Raw genomic sequence first — 17,314 nt, 5'->3', positions numbered from 1 at the left:
GGGTCAGACTATTTATTCCATTACTGCAGTGCCAAACAATATGCACTTTTATCAGACCGCTGGTCTAACTCTTGCATGTCGTTAGTAAGCAAGCTTCTCATTGTGTTCTATGGGCACAGGCTTCATATTACTACTTTGCCACTATGTACTGTATAAACACGGAGGTAGGTTGCCAGTATTTACTGTATGAACACGGAGGTAGGTTGCTGTCTGTTGCATCATCCGAACAAAGTTATCAACCAACACAAATGTACCTGCAAATATAACCGTAGTAAGGAATGTGATCAATGACAAGAATGACTTTGTGTAGAGTTATGTATTAGGAGAGCGCCGCCACTCTGCATGCAGTGGGCGGGGAGAGGCCGGCACAGCCCACCCCGGGACGCCAAGCTCAGCTCCGAGTCAAACCTCAAAGTGTATTTATTCTGAAACGCTGCAGGCCGCATTAACATCCTGTTTTTGCCGATAATTTTAATGTTTTACTTCAGTAAAATATTTTCTATTTCAAAGTTTTATTTTTTGTAATAAAAATACAATACATGAGAAACTTGCATCATTATTGCAATGTAGTATGCATGCCAAAATGCTTCGTAGACAGCGGAAGAACACAACAACTGGGAAAACCAAAAGCCGAAACAATCCAAGGTGACTTGATTAGCAATAGGTTGAAATTAAAGTTAAATAGCTGGTATGAGAATGAGCCTACAAAGACACAATCCTAGTAAGGAGCAGGAGGACTAGAAGCAGATCGCCACCGTACGAATTGGAATCAACAGAGCTTCAATAGGAAAATTTACAAATCAACAGAAATAAACTGATCACAGCAGCAAGGGTAGGAGTATAAGAGAAAATAACAGGCAAGGACAGGAAGAAACCATGGGTGTATGAAAGCATTGGGGTGTCTTGGTATAGAAGGCTAATGCAGGGGTCACATCAGAGAAGAACACTGAAGAGACTATGTATGATACCCTAAACTCTGGTGCAGAACCTAACTGCTCCTGGGTACGTCCACCAAATGTGTAACAGTCCCTGGGTAGATGCACATTCCAAACTAAGATGGGTAGTTAGGCACATACATAGTACTTAGACTGCATATCTAATAAGAACCATAAAGGTTGAGATAATGTTAATTGAACAGATATCTTTAGCCACACATTAGTGAAAACCAAAGGGGCCCTGTACGGTGATAGATCTTGTTTCCGTGCTTGTACATATGTATGGGAGTATGAGGAGATTTCTGTTAGTTATGGCCACTCCTAAATGTCACATTCAGCAGGGTTGTGGCTAGTGAGGACCAGAACTAGATGTGGGTCCTAGAGGTGGAGTCCACATCTATCAGACGTTCATGACCTATCCTGTGGATGTTTCCTTGAAAGTTCCAGATGAAACTATCCCTTTAAGTTGGAGGTAGCAAAATATCTCCGAACTGGAAATATTGTAAGATATCGGTGAAGTCGGGAAGATTATTCCAGAGTTTGACAGAAAAATGTAACAAAAAAATTGGTGTAGACCACCAGTGAAATGAAGGAAGGAAGTTCACGTCTGGTTGGAGGCTAAAGCTACTACGTAGGGGGGTGTAAGGGGCATATGTAATGAAAGAAGGCTGGAAGAAACTTTTTTTCAGAGTCCCAGACCGGTAGAGAGGGAAACGTAAAAGGGACCTCTGGAGTAAGTGATTCCACACTAGCAAAACTACATTTGGAAGTTCCAAGTTTTACCCAGAGGGAGCTGAAAAAGTAGCATGAAGAAGGGTAAGTTGGTCTGTTACAGCTGCTTCATAATAGTTGTGAAGGACGAACGTTTATATCTATGACTTTATAAAGTGTTTGGATATTCTATTACAGACATCGTGAGATCTCTGAAGAGATACGTATATAATAATTTTGAAAGTGTAAAAGCAAAATTTGTTTTGAGTTATGCATTGAATTTAACACTAAACAATATTTTTTGTTGGACATCCCCTTTAAAGCGGTTTCCCCACAAAGTAAAATTGGCCCAAATTGATATTTCAGTTAAAAATTAAAGATTGTTCCGTGTGTACATGTTCTTTTCTTATTAAAGTGTTTCAGAGTTATTGACTGACTTGTGACCCCTGTGACTACATTAGCAGCAGGAGTTATAAACAAGGGTAGTAATCCTGTTAGATGGTCACGTGCGGTTTTGATTCCCTGTCAGCATTCCATATCTGCCTCTGAGCCATCTCTATACTGTCCTGCTGAGGACTTAGAATCTATCAGCCTTATCTCAGGCTGAGCTGCAAATAAGGGAGATGGAATAAATCCTCCACAGTGCCACCTAAGCACCTATAGCAGTGCTGAGCTGCTATCACCTGCCAGACACTCGAATAGTTACTTATATAAAACATAATGCATTTGCAGAATCCACCCCCCACCCCCCACTTGGAATATTCAACTGGGAATGTTATGTGCAGCTATTGATCATGGCTGCTTCGGCTCCTGTAATTTACAAGTTTGGAGAGGAAACCTCTTTGGAGCTGTGGGAGGTATCCCAGCAACCTCACTTGAAAGAAAAATACTTTTCTGGCAAAGTATCCTGATTTTCACATTTCAACATGTCATGGTATACACAGCACCCCCACATTTCACAGAGTAATTGCAGAAGTGCCAGGAGCTCATTTTACTATTATTTAGCCAATTAATATGTAGATTGATTGTATTAGGTCTACAATATGTAATGTCTGATATGTATATGGTGTACTACACGTAAATTAAAGGTCTAAATATCGGAACACATACTAGGTGCACAACCTAACAAAACAATAAAATATTCCATATAAGGAGTATTATTTTGGCATACAGGCAGGTGACACTAGCCTTCTTAAAGGAGATGTCCCGAGGCAGCAAGTGGGGTTATACACTTCTGTATGGCCATAATAATGCACTTTGTAATATACATTGTGCATTAATTATGAGCCATACAGAAGTTATAAAAAGTTTTTTACTTACCTGCTCCGTTGCTAGCGTCCTGGTCTCCATGGTGCCGACTAATTTTTGGCCTCCGATGGCCAAATTAGCCGCGCTTGCGCAGTCCGGGTCTTCTGCTGTTCTCTATGGGGCTCCGTGTAGCTCCGTGTAGCTCCGCCCCGTCACGTGCCGATTCCAGCCAATCAGGAGGCTGGAATCGGCAGTGGACCGCACAGAAGAGCTGCGGTCCACGAAGACGGAGGATCCCGGCGGCCATCTTCAGCGGTAAGTATTGAAGTCACCGGACCGCCGGGATTCAGGTAAGCGCTGTGCGGGTGGTTTTTTTAACCCCTGCATCGGGGTTGTCTCGCGCCGAACGGGGGGGGGGTTTAAAAAAAAAAAAACCCGTTTCGGCGCGGGACATCTCCTTTAAAGTATGTGGCATAGAATGGGTTAATAAACCCTTAAGGGGAGGATTGGTCCAGAGCCCTGAACGTACGAGACGCATTCTGGATTTTAAGTTTAGTAACTCAAGCTTCCACAGGTCTAAATTACCACACTGGCGCAATGTACTTCCCTTCTGTCTCTTCAGCTACTTCTAGATGAGTAGTAGTGAATACGGTAGGTGTGCTCCTTTTACATGTCACTACCGCCTTGGCTGTAACAAAGGATAAAGGTTTGTTGAAGGGCCAGGTGAGAGGTAAGCGGTTGGGACACGATAAGGACAATTTAATCCAAGAAAAGAGTACATTTTTGGTGCACTTCAGAAACTTCTACACCTATCATGTTTGGATCAGCCAAGATAAGAATTACTAAGGGTACAACTGCTCGGACAAATAGGATATTTGGGGATCTATGTGTGTCCTATAGCCCTAGCTTTTAATAGAAATGAAACCACTCAACAAGTAGCGTGTACATTTTGGCAAAATTGAAGGAAAGGGACTTGTTATTTGGTATAGCACTAACTTATTCCACAGCGCTTTCAGGTAATTTATTACCCCACCACCAAGCTGGGTACTCATTTAACTGACCTCAGAAGGATGGAAGGCTGCTTCGTGAACCTTTAGCCAGCTAACTGAAGCAAGCGGGGATTGAGCTTGCAACCTTCAGGTCGTGGGCAAGCGCTTAGGAATGCATACTGCTGCCTTAACACTGCACCCCACGAGGCCCCTCAAGGATTATTATATGTGATAAATTGAATTGGTTATATCACCTACATTAGCACAGTATATAGCAATGCCAGGCACCTGCCTATAACATATGGACATTCAATGAAAAAATGCTCAGGAACAAAAAGAAACTAGTGTGCTACATAACCGAAAATGAAACCAAAATATACACTATACTAAAGGCTTTATTATTGCACCATAAACAGACAAATCTATTAAAGCACTTGAAACTGCATACAACAAAATATTCCCCAGGCATTGCACCAATGTGTGCAAACACCTCAAATCCCCCTTTAAACAAATTCTGTCCATATAAATCTATGTATTTATAGAGCGTTAGTGAATCCTGTGGATCAAATATCACATAAGAGTTATAATAAATGCCAGCAACAGATAGTGTGTCAGACGCAGATGCTCAGTGCCGCTCAGGGGTGGAATTACCACCCAAATGGTTATAAACATGCAGGAACAATAAGATCCACAAATCCTAATGCGTGTCGCTATCAAATGATGGCTTCCTCAGGTGGAGCAGGTCTATGCAGCTCAGAACTAGAGTTGAGCGAACATACTCTGCCAAGCTTGATGCTCATTCGAGCATTAGCGTACTCGATGGTGCTCATTACTCGAAAGAGCTTCAAATCGTGTTCAACCCCACCCCAGCTTTTGGCTCCTCCCTGCTGTGATGTGCCTGTTTTGGCCCCTCTCCGCCGCAGCGCGCGTCATTGGCAATTTTTTTGTCGAGCGAGAGCGAGAGAAAACAAAAAAAGCTCGGGACCCGGCATCCCACATACAAAAAGTCTCCCATTGTAGTCAATGGGGTTCGTTACTCGAGTAGAGCTCTCGAATTTTACGAAAAGCTCGACTGGAATTACGCGGACCCGAGCATTTGGGTGCTCGCTCATCTCTACTCACAACCGTATATTTTATTTCTGATCAATCACATTAGAATACAAGGGGGAAGGACCAAGGAGAGTTGCCCTTTTTTTACAATTTATGTCCCTTTTTCCTATAAAATGCAAATTGAAAAGACTGGTTCCATTGTGATCCGACAAGGCAGGCCTTAGTGCCCCGGTAAAAAAAAATTGAATTAGAATTCAAATTAGAATTAGTAATAAAAAAAAAGTACTTTAATTAATGCATTAAATCATTTTGGAGTAATTCATTACTCCAAAACATTTTGACCCTTGGTCCTAAAATGCTTAATCTGGAGCGAAGCCCAAGAAATGTGTCACCACAGTATAAGGGGGATCTTTAGAAAACCATAGACCATTTGAAAGTTTGTAGAAAATACCCCATCAAAAACATTGAGTGTTTCTGTGTTGGTTGAACCCTGGGTTAAAACTGTAAGGTGCATGATGGGAATGGCATTACTGACACGACATGTGAATTAGTGGGAGTGTATGGATTGTAAAACTCAGGTGAATCTCGTGTTGATCTTCTCTTGGGCAAGGACGGGCTGAATCAATCAGCTCAGCTTGTGACTTTTGAGCAGTGTGAGGATATTGAAGTTTAAAAGTATTGGACCCTACTGGGCACAGGCAAAGTCTTTCATGGTCTTGGTTGGAGTCCGCAGGTTTGCTAGACTGGTCAAGGAGATGCAAATATTCTAGCTTGGCTTTGAGCTCTGCAGAACGGTCAAGTAAAAATGGTGGCCTCACCAAGATTTGCTTTGGAATTGTGTGATTTAAATGTTTGAGTGAAGTGGTTGCAGGTCACTTGCATGTTGGATTGCTTTGACCTATAGAAGGTCACTTCCGCAATGACGTCCTGAGGCTTGCCATCTGAGCATTAAAGGACCAATGGACGATGCACACTATCCATTGCAAGGCAGTAGAGTGGGATGGATGGTACCAATTCTTTAAACAAAGCAGTTAGTGTTAAAGTGATCCAGTCATTAGAAAATTGTATACTTATCTATTCCTCCCCCGTCAGTCTTCTTACCTACCGCATCTTCTCCCCGTCAATCTTCTCCTGTCTCCTGCAGTCACTCCAGATCACCTCACCTCCAGTTGTCCGATTCTTCATCTTCTGGTGATGAAGTGTCCATTCTCTACAGGCCCCAACAGGTCGTGTTTTCAGGATTTCCTCAGTATTGCGCAGGTGATGTAATTATTGTTGGTGCCTCAGACATTGCCATAGGTGTTCTTACCATAGGATATCTTGAAAACATGACCTGCTGGGGGCGCTTGGGACTGGAGTTTGGGAAATACTGGCATGGAGGAAAGTTTTCACCTCTTACATATTTTGCAAATAGGGCCTAGGCCTCGTTCAGACTGCAGTATTTGGTCAGTATTTGTAAGCTAAAACCAGGAGTGGATCCAAAATACAGAAGATAGTAAAAAGTGTCACAGAAAGCGACCATATACTTGTGCTAGATCATATTTTCTCCAGCAGGCTTCGGGGGATTTCTGTAGCTTCCAAATTGTATAGTGTGCACACATCATCGACCAGATCAGACACAAATGCTGGTCTAAACCTGGAGACTCTAGCTAAATGTGTAGAGTCTCAGGCTTTTATTATAATACATGATAACTGCCCTTTAATGGGCGTGCAACAGATTACATCAGTAACATATAAGATTCTCATTTGTTGGATCATATAGAACCCCCGCCTCCCTCTCCCCACACCTCTCTCAAGTCCAATGTAGCTTGGACTTTGTCCTAGCTGAAGGAATTTCTGTGTTCGTGACAAGTAATTGTTTGAGAGGTCTCTGTGTTGTTTCAGAAGTTTCTGTGTGGGGGCAGGGCTGGGGAAACATCCAAGATGAACACAAGCAATAACATATAACACTGTGATTTAACTCTTTCCTTATGCAGCAGAGTTCCACATTAGGCTGAAGTCATTACAATAGCATAATACATTTGGTTTATACAAATCAATAGACATTTTACACTGACTAATCATCATGTCTATCACATACTTACCAATGTACTGACACAAGAGGACAGGTAGAAGCACCACAACTCCCGTCATGCAGACAAGCCCGACTGCTATATGGAGGAGTCTCCACACAGATACAAAGTACTGGCAAACACCCGCTCACACACCTTCCATATACTGGGGTCGGGGGCTGCTTAGCACAATACCCGCACACAGATATAGCATACAAAGGCTGTCAGGCCACATGGTACGTGTAGTGCCCTTTTGTATTATGTTGTTAACTAGATAGCCGTTTTCTGTGATTTTTCAAAACACAGAAGAGATACACATCTTTCCATGATACTCTCTCTTGTAGGTTCGACTCCTGTTTTTGGCTTACAAATCCTAATGCAAAATACTGACCAAATACTACAGTCTGAATGGGGCCCAAAGCTGAGGAATCACTAGCAAGTGGCGGGGTGACTAGCAGGCTTGTTCCATCTGACATATTGCAGGCTGTTTTAGGTGTAAAGTCCTTTCGGGTCACTGTAGACTTTCTAACTGCTGCCAAATGATCGGAAATAAATCGGTATAAAACAATAGGAATGAGAAGGGTGAGAATCCTCTTGAGGCATCTCCTATAACACTGACTATGGGCTCATTTATACGGATGTATGTGAGCTGCTCTAGAGGTTCTCAGGCACAACGCCCATGGCACAGCACATGCCCACACGTCTGTGTGCCGCTACCTGCTGGCAGAGAACATTGCATGTCTGACTGCATGAATGCTCATCGAAATATCCTAATTGGCTATAATGGGTCTCTGCGCTGTCTGTGAAATACATGGACAGCACTCGCACAGAAAATACACCTGTGTGAACGGGCCCTAAAGTGCAGAGCCTTCTCTAGCTGGAGATATCTAACCCCTTAGTGATGGCCAATACGCCTTGTTACCAACCTCACTAATGGGCTTTACAGCTGCACATACATCTTTTTTAGGTGGTAGCTTGCCTGACTAGTACCAGCCAAGCTCTTACGCTAACGAGCAATGACAGAAAAACCTCAGATCCCGGCAGTTTAACCCCTTACATGCCAAAATCAATAGCAACTACAGCATGTAATTAGATGACGAGGAGATGGGGCTCCTTCTGTTACCCATGGGCACCCCCACAGTAGGATTGCAAGTCACCAATGGATTCCCTTTTCATCTGGAAGCCTGAAGAAGGATTCTATGTCTGCCATATAACTCACTCTATTAGGCCCCACCTCCCACTGAGTCTAATAGGCTGCTGTCATTGGTTTAGTAGAATGCAGTACGTAAGTAATACAATCCTAGAGATCGAACGATCGGTTCTTCAAGTCCCCTTCAGTGACTAACAAAAAATTGTGTTCAATAAAGTTTAATTTAAAGGGAAAAAATGCAGTTTAAAAAAAAAAAGAAAACACACTTTCCCCACAAAAACCCTTTCTAAATGGATAAAATACCAAAAAATGTTTCAAAAACAGGCTCATAAAAGGTATTGCCACATGCACCCAATGATCCAAATAATGAAAATATTTTATTCATCAGACCTGGTGAACACCGTAAAAGTAATTTAAAAAACGAATTCCAGAATTCCTATTTTTCTTTTGCTTGCCTCCCAAAAAACACAATGAAAAGTAATTCATAAGTCCCATGTACCTCAAAATGGTGCCACTAAAAGCTATAACTCTCCCCACAAAAAACAAGACCCCTCAGAGCTCCGCCACTGGAAAAATAATAATGTTCTGGATCTTACAATGCAGCGCCAATTGTTTTTCTTTAAAAACATGCTTTTATTGTGCTTAAGTAATAAAAAATAAAAAAAATCTCTATAAACTTGGTATCTCAGTAATCGTGCTGATTTTTACTGAATGGTGACGCTGTAATAACAAAACCCCCAAAACAATGGTGGGATTTCTGTGTGGGGGGAAGGGGTTTCCATTTCCCCCAAAAGAAAATGTAATAAAAGTTATAGAATACATTATATGTAGCCTGGAGTGGTGCCATTAAAATATACAAGTCGACCTGTCCCGTCGCGCGGCCCAGCACAAGAGGAGCAGGAAGACACCTCTCCCGACATGCTCCGTGAGGTCCGTAGACTGAGGCCTACTGCCGCGGCTGCATCCCCGGCCTAGATTTCGGGACGCCGCGGGTCGGCGCGAGCCGGAGGAGCGAACGGCAGCAGCCCAAGCACAGGGGGAACATCTGATCCACCGCCGGAGACACCGGAGAGCCCAAAACCACCCCCGACCCCCTCCCACCAGCCTCAGAAACCGGAGGAGCAGGAGAATACAGCGCGGGATGGTCCACCACAAGGACCCCCGTCGCATTCTTACTATTTTGTTGATGTTTAGAACATGTCTAAAAGTTATTAGTCAAGTTGTTTTACCACTTAAAATCTCTCAGGGCTACACTACCATCACCCAATTTAAATATCTCAAATCTCACAAAGATACTAAAGTCTTCCCTACCAATCCTCCCCCCCCCCCAAAAAAAAAACAGATCTCAAAAACCATCCAAATACATCAGCAGCCTCACCCAGATAAGCCACCATGTGTAGAGTTCTAAGCCACAATGTACGGGGACTTAACTCCCCAAACAAACGAAGAAAAGCGTTCCTTGATTACGAAAGACACAAACCAGATATCCTATGCATACAAGAGTCTCACTTTTCAACTACACTACCGTTCAAAAGTTTGGGGTCACCCAAACAATTTTGTGTTTTCCATGAAAAGTCACACTTATTCACCACCATGCGTTGTGAAATGAATAGAAAATAGAGTCAAGACATTGACAAGGTTAGAAATAATGATTTGTATTTGAAATAACATTGTTTTTACATCAAACTTTGCTTTCGTCAAAGAATCCTCCTTTTGCAGCAATTACAGCATTGCACACCTTTGACATTCTAGCTGTTAATTTGTTGAGGTAAGCTTGTGAAATTGCACCCCACGCTTCTAGAAGCATCTCCCACAAGTTGGATTGGTTGGATGGGCACTTCTGGCGTACCATACGGTCAAGCTGCTCCCACAACAGCTCAATGGGGTTCAGATCTGGTGACTGCGCTGGCCACTCCATTACCGATAGAATACCAGCCGCCTGCTTCTGCTGTAAATAGTTCTTGCACAATTTGGAGGTGTGTTTAGGGTCATTGTCCTGTTGTAGGATGAAATTGGTTCCAATCAAGCGCTGTCCACTGGGTATGGCATGGCGTTGCAAAATGGAGTGATAGCCTTCCTTATTCAGAATCCCTTTTACCCTGTACAAATCTCCCACCATACCAGCACCAAAGCAACCCCAGACCATCACATTACCTCCACCATGCTTAACAGATGGCGTCAGGCATTCTTCCAGCATCTTTTCATTTGTTCTGCGTCTCACAAACGTTCTTCTTTGTGATCCAAACACCTCAAACTTGGATTCATCCGTCCACAACACTTTTTTCCAGTCTTCCTCTGTCCAATGTCTGTGTTCTTTTGCCCATCTTAATCTTTTTCTTTTATTGGCCAGTCTCAGATATGGCTTTTTCTTTGCCACTCAGCCCTGAAGCCCAAAATCCCGCAGCCGCCTCTTCACTGTAGATGTTGACACTGGTGTTTTGCGGGTACTATTTAATGAAGATGCCAGTTGGGTACCTGTGAGGCGTCTGTTTCTCAAACTAGAGACTCTAATGTGCTTATCTTCTTGCTTAGTTGTGCAACGCGGCCTCCCACTTCTTTTTCTACTCTGGTTAGAGCCTGTTTGTGCTGTCCTCTGAAGGGAGTAGTACACACCGTTGTAGGAAATCTTCAATTTCTTAGCAATTTCTCGCATGGAATAGCCTTCATTTCTAAGAACAAGAATAGACTGTCGAGTTTCAGATGAAAGTTCTCTTTTTCTGGCCATTTTGAGCGTTTAATTGACCCCACAAATGTGATGCTCCAGAAACTCAATCTGCTCACAGGAAGGTCAGTTTTGTAGCTTCTGTAACGAGCTAGACTGTTTTCAGATGTGTGAACATGATTGCACAAGGGTTTTCTAATCATCAATTAGCCTTCTGAGCCAATGAGCAAACACATTGTACCATTAGAACACTGGAGTGATAGTTGCTGGAAATGGGCCTCTATTCACCTTTGTAGATTTTGCACAAAAAAACAGACATTTGCAGCTAGAATAGTCATTTACCACATTAGCAATGTATAGAGTGCATTTGTTTAAAGTTAGGACTAGTTTAAAGTTATCTTCATTGAAAAGTACAGTGCTTTTCCTTCAAAAATAAGGACATTTCAATGACCCCAAACTTTTGAACGGTAGTGTACATCTAGCCCTAACTTTTTCAACCTAAGATACCAAACCCATCTCCACGCCAGATACACCACTAAAAGCAGAGGAGTTTTTACCTTTATTCGTAACTCCCTCCCCTTTAAAATAAACAACACTATGGCCGATGAGCAGGGACGATACCTGATCCTCATGGGTGAACTCTACAATGATAAACTCTGTGTCGTAAATACATACGCACCGAATGAAAACCCAATAGAGTTCTTCCTAACAGTCTGTGATATTCTTCTACCACTGGAGTACACCAGATTAATTTGGTGCGGGGACTTCAATTTTACTATCGATCCCAAAATTGACTCAACGTCACAAACAACCCCTCCAAGAGAGAAAAGACTAAGGCACAAACTTAAAGAAGCCTTTAATTTACTAACTTTAGCCGACACATGGAGAGAATTCAACCAACATAAGAGAGGCTACACCTATTACTCCCCGGCCCACAAACAACACTATAGACTAGACTGGATCCTCACCAACTCTGTGACCCTGCCACTACTGTCCTTTACCCGCCACCTAATAATGGAATGGTCTGATCATGACGCTGTTCTGTCCGAATTCCTATTTTCACCCCAGACACGAATCCCTTACACATGGAGACTTAACAAGGCTCTCCTCACCAACCCCACAATAAGAGACACCATACAACAAAAACTAGATGAGTACTTCCAACATAATGGACCAGACGACACAGAAACTGATATAAGGTGGCTAGCTCATAAACCAGTGATAAGAGGAACACTAATTTCTATAGCTTCACAAAGAAAAAAAGAAAAAAACAAAGCACAAGCTACATTAGAATACAAGATACGCAAACTTGAGATAGCAAACACGCAGAACCCCTCAAATTATCTTAGAAAAGCCATCCAGGACACTAGATTAGAACTTAACACGCTGCTAACCCATAAAACAGAAAAAGCCCTAGCCTGGACTCAAGCCACATACTATCAACTCGCAAACAAACCTGACAAACTCCTGGCTAGAAAGCTTAGGGAAAAGCAAACTATAAACATAATCCATAAAATCCAAACCAGACACGGCCAGCTAACATTCAACCCGGAAAAAATATACAAAACATTCCATCAATACTATCAAAAGCTATACAATAACCAACAAACAGCCACAGAACCACAAATAACCGAATTCTTAAACCAACTTAAGCTTCCCTGCCTATCTGAATCAAGCTCAACAAATCTTAACTCACCCATCACGGAAGAGGAGGTAGACTGGGCGATCAAACGACTTAAACGAGGAAAAGCTCCAGGCCCGGGCGGCTTTACATCATTATACTATAAAAAATTTGCCCAGACCCTAAAACCACACTTAGTACAATTATTCAACCACATACTCCAAGAAGGACACATACACCCCGACTTTTTACAAGCACTTATTACAACAATACCCAAGCCAGGGAAAGACCAAACCCTCCCCTCCAACTATAGGCCAATCTCACTTCTTAATATAGACTTAAAATTACTAACATCCATAATAGCAAACAGAGTAAACAGACTACTCCCCGCACTAATACATCGAGATCAGGTGGGCTTTATCCCAGGCAGACAGGCACCAGACAACGTAAGAAAAATTCTCAACCTCATTAACCATGCAAACATAAATAAAACCCCCATGTCAATATTGGCACTAGATATAGAAAAAGCTTTTGATTCCCTTTCCTGGCCCTACCTTCAACTATCCCTCCAGAAGATGGGTTTTAAAGGTCCTGTCGTGAAACTATTATCCGCACTCTACTCTAAACCGACAGCATACCTTAAAATTCCCTCATCCCACCCCTCCCCAGTCCATATTCTGAGAGGAACACGTCAGGGATGCCCCTTATCACCAGCCCTATTCGCCCTCGCAATAGAACCTCTAGCAATTGCCATTCGAAGTAACATTAATATCAAAGGAATACTGATTGGTGATACTAACAACAAACTCCGTCTCTTTGCTGACGACCTGCTCCTTACTATAACCAACCCATTAACCTCACTCCCAAATTTAATGATGATACTAGAAAAATTTAGCAGCGTTTCGGAACTCAACATAAACCAGTCTAAGTCAGAAATCCTCTACTGCAACACACCGCCAAATATACAAAAACTAATCGAAATAAATTTCCAATTTAAAACTCAAAAACACTACATATCATACCTAGGGATAAAACTCACTAACTCACTCGATACATTACACAAATGGAACTACGTTCCACTCTTTAGACAACTAGCTCTTGACTTGGTGAGATGGGAAAACCCACTCTTATCGTGGATCGGTCGCATTCACAGCATTAAAATGACTCTACTTCCAAAGTTGCTATATCTCTTTAGAACCCTCGCCATACCAGTCCCAACCCCAGAACTACGCTCCTTGCAAAAGAAAATATCCTCATTCATCTGGGCACACAAACGCCCCAGAATATCCAAACCCATAATGCATCTCCATAAGAAACACGGGGGATTGTCAGTACCCTGTATTACAAAATACTATAAGGCCGCGAGACTGGCCCAAATACCACCCGTATATGCAGGCTCCCAATCGCCATTATGGACCACCATAGAGGAAACCAAATTAAAACCATACACCTGGCCATCACTTCTGTGGACAAAAGTCCCCCTCCCACCCAATCTAAAAACCAACTCTCCATATACTTTCTTCTCCATACTATTATGGAGACAAACTAGATTTAAAATAAACTTACCCGCTACCCCATCACCATTGACACCTTTGTGCCATAACCCAGACTTCCTACCTGGGCTAGAAGAGACTCAATTCATATGGTGGAAAGCAAATAATCTGAATACTTTATATGACTTTCTGATCCATGGCAAACTGATATCGATGTCCACTTTTAACAGCCACTACAACCCACCACCTGGCGAGTGGTGGAGAAAAATGCAGGTCTTCCACTTTTGGACCTCAAAACTAAAGCTATCAACAAAGATAGAATTAAATCAGATGGAAGCCATATGTAAATTTTGCCCCACTCACCCGGGAACCTTATCCCACTTTTATGCCATGCTAAACAACACACTATCAGATCACAAGCTACTTTGCATGCTACAGTGGGAAACGACTTTAGCACACAACCTTATCATTAGCCCGCTGGCACCATTGTTGTGAAACCCTCAGCAAGAATAGCTGGCAAATATCATTAACCGAGACCTCCCTAAAGGTACTACACAGAGCATACCTAGTACCTGAAAGACTACACAACATATACCCAGATATCTCACAATTATGCTTTAGAGGATGCAATGACACGGGCTCTCATAGACACATATGGTGGTCATGCCCAAAAGCCCAGGACTTCTGGAAAAGAGTCTCTCATCTCATAGCTTCGGTAACAGGGACAGATATTGGACTAGACCCATTCATCCTATTACTGGGAAATAAACCCACAGGAATGCGCAACCCTCCATTTAAGTTACTCCAACATATAACTATGGCAACTCGCATACTAATAGCACAACAATGGAGAAAACCTACACTACCCTTCGAAGCCTGCATAACACGAATAAATAAGATTTTTGTAAATGAAAAGCTTGTTGCCATCCGGCAAGACACAACCTCCCAATTCGAGAAGATATGGAATCCCTGGATAACGCACATCAACATCCCTAATCTATACAACCACATGAGAACATAAGTGGAAGATCCTGCTAGTTCCATCTAGTTATATTCACTAATCTAAAAATATCCACTATGAAGGTGGCAAAGGCATCTAAAAAATAATGATTCTCTCAGTCATGACCAGAGCTGGAGGACATCGAGATCTGTTTTACCCCCTCACCCCCCTATCATTCTAATAAAAACATGTGAGACTCATAACACCATGATGTAACCCTATCTATGCAAACTGAATAAATATTTTAGTTCTGTTAATTGTTATCTATCTATATATATAAAATTGAATGTATGTCTGTCTGCGTGCGTGTCTGCGTGCGTGCGTGCGTGCGTGTCTGTTTGTCCTTTATGCGCTACTACACCATTCATCCGATCGCCATGAAACTTTGGGAAGTTGTTAAGTACACTCCTGGGAAGATTATAGGCATAGTACAAATATCCTACGATAAATGGCGCGCGAGCGTCGTCGAAAGTTACGCCCCCCCCCCCCACGTAGATCGAATAAGTAAGCCACCTGCTATTGTGATGTCATCACTGATGTCATCAACATCGGACGCCCTTGAACATGCCCCAACATGTTCTATAAAGCTGCATTGTGATGTCATTAAGGCTGTATTATGACACGTACAGCTTGGAACCACTAGAGCACGCCAGCCAATTACCATTGGAGTTGGAAGTGGGTAAACAAGTACTAGGATATCTTCCTAAGAAGCCACAGCAGCCGGATAAATTGTATGTTCCACCCAACGGCTATTTTATTCAGCCCGCAAGGGGGAAGCAGCGGCCTACAAAATCTCATTCAGGTAGGTAGGTTCAGTTCTTGGAGGTTGGGGAATGCTTATGGGCAAGGCCTTATGTCTCATCCCAACTCGATTATTCAATTCTAAGCGCAAAAGAATTAGCGTCCAAATTTTATGTACGGAATTTAATTCTCTCACTTCCCAATGTCATAGAAACTTGAAATTTGGCACGAGCATTGATTATGTCATAAATAGGAAAAGTTAATGGGTCCCAACTCGATTATTCAATTCAAAGCGCCAAAGAATTAGCGTTCAAATTTTATGTACGGAATCTAATTCTCTCATTTCCGGATGTCATAGATAGATAGATAGATAGATAGATAGACTGTATGCAATAACCTAGATAGATAGATAGATAGATAGATAGATAGATAGATAGATAGATAGATAGACTGTATGCAATGACACGTACAGCTTGAAACCATAAATACTAGAGCACGCCAGCCATTTACAGTCAGTCTCCATTGGAGTTGGAAGTGGGCAAACATGTACTAGGCTATCTTCCCAAGAAGCCACAGCAGCCGGATAAATTGGATGTTCCACCCAACGGCTATTTTATTCAGTCCGCAAGGGGGAAGCAGCGGCCTACAAAACCTCAGTGGTCGCTGCTGCCGTCATCTAGATATATAAAAACGAATGTATGTATGTATGTCTGTCTTCGCAGCAACGCGCGACGGGTACGCTAGTAGTATATAAGTTAAAAACAGGCCAAGGACTCTGTACTGCATTGTCAAGACTTTACCCCCTTGCGTGGGGAAATTGCGGCAGAGTGTTGCCATCCTTAAGATTTTATTTCAATAAAAACCGTTGAAACATAAAATATACAAGTCACACAAGTCCTACACGGTTATGGCTCTTGCAATGCGATGATGCAAATTGCTCCGTCCTTAACCCCTTAGTGATCAAGCCTGCTTGTGCCTTAATGACCAGGCCATATTTTGGAAATCTGACATGTGTCACTTTAACATAGCATAACTCCGTAAAGGTTTTGCATATCTAAGTGATTCTGACATTGTTTTTTCGCCACATATTGTACTTCATTTAGGTTGTAAAAATAGACCGATAGAATTTGTGTGGATTTATTAAAAAATTGTCGTTGCTTCACATTTTCAACTGCATTAAGTCAAATATGTGCAAACATACAATACAAATTTTTGATAATATATATTTTGACCCCACAGTTTTTGAATGAATTTAAGTAAAGCAGAATTTAAAAAAATACAATTTCCCTTTTTTGGCAACTGCGTCATTTTAAAAACAGGTTTTTTTGTACAGTGCAATGTCCGAGCGGAGGAATAGACATTTATCCATCCAGTTCAGTCTGCTATCCTGCAGTGCTGATGCCGAGAAAGGCAAAAATCCCCAATGAGGTAGAAGCCAATTTTCCTAATTTTAAGAAACAGATTCCTTTCTAACTCCAATCAGGCAATCAGAATAATCCCCAGATCACCGACCCTTCTGAGTAATCAGTGATATAACATGTAATATTGTAACGCTCAAGAAAGGAACCCTCTGATACTCTTTTAATCAGTTCGCGATCACCAATTACAACATCAGCCACAAGTCCTCAAGAAGTGTCCTACATGCTGCTGCAGTAGTGTGTCT

Source organism: Eleutherodactylus coqui, chromosome 7, assembly GCF_035609145.1.
Source record: "Eleutherodactylus coqui strain aEleCoq1 chromosome 7, aEleCoq1.hap1, whole genome shotgun sequence".
Taxonomy (NCBI): domain Eukaryota; kingdom Metazoa; phylum Chordata; class Amphibia; order Anura; family Eleutherodactylidae; genus Eleutherodactylus; species Eleutherodactylus coqui.
The sequence above is the reverse complement of the archived record's forward strand: the minus strand, read 5'-3'. Positions refer to the sequence as shown.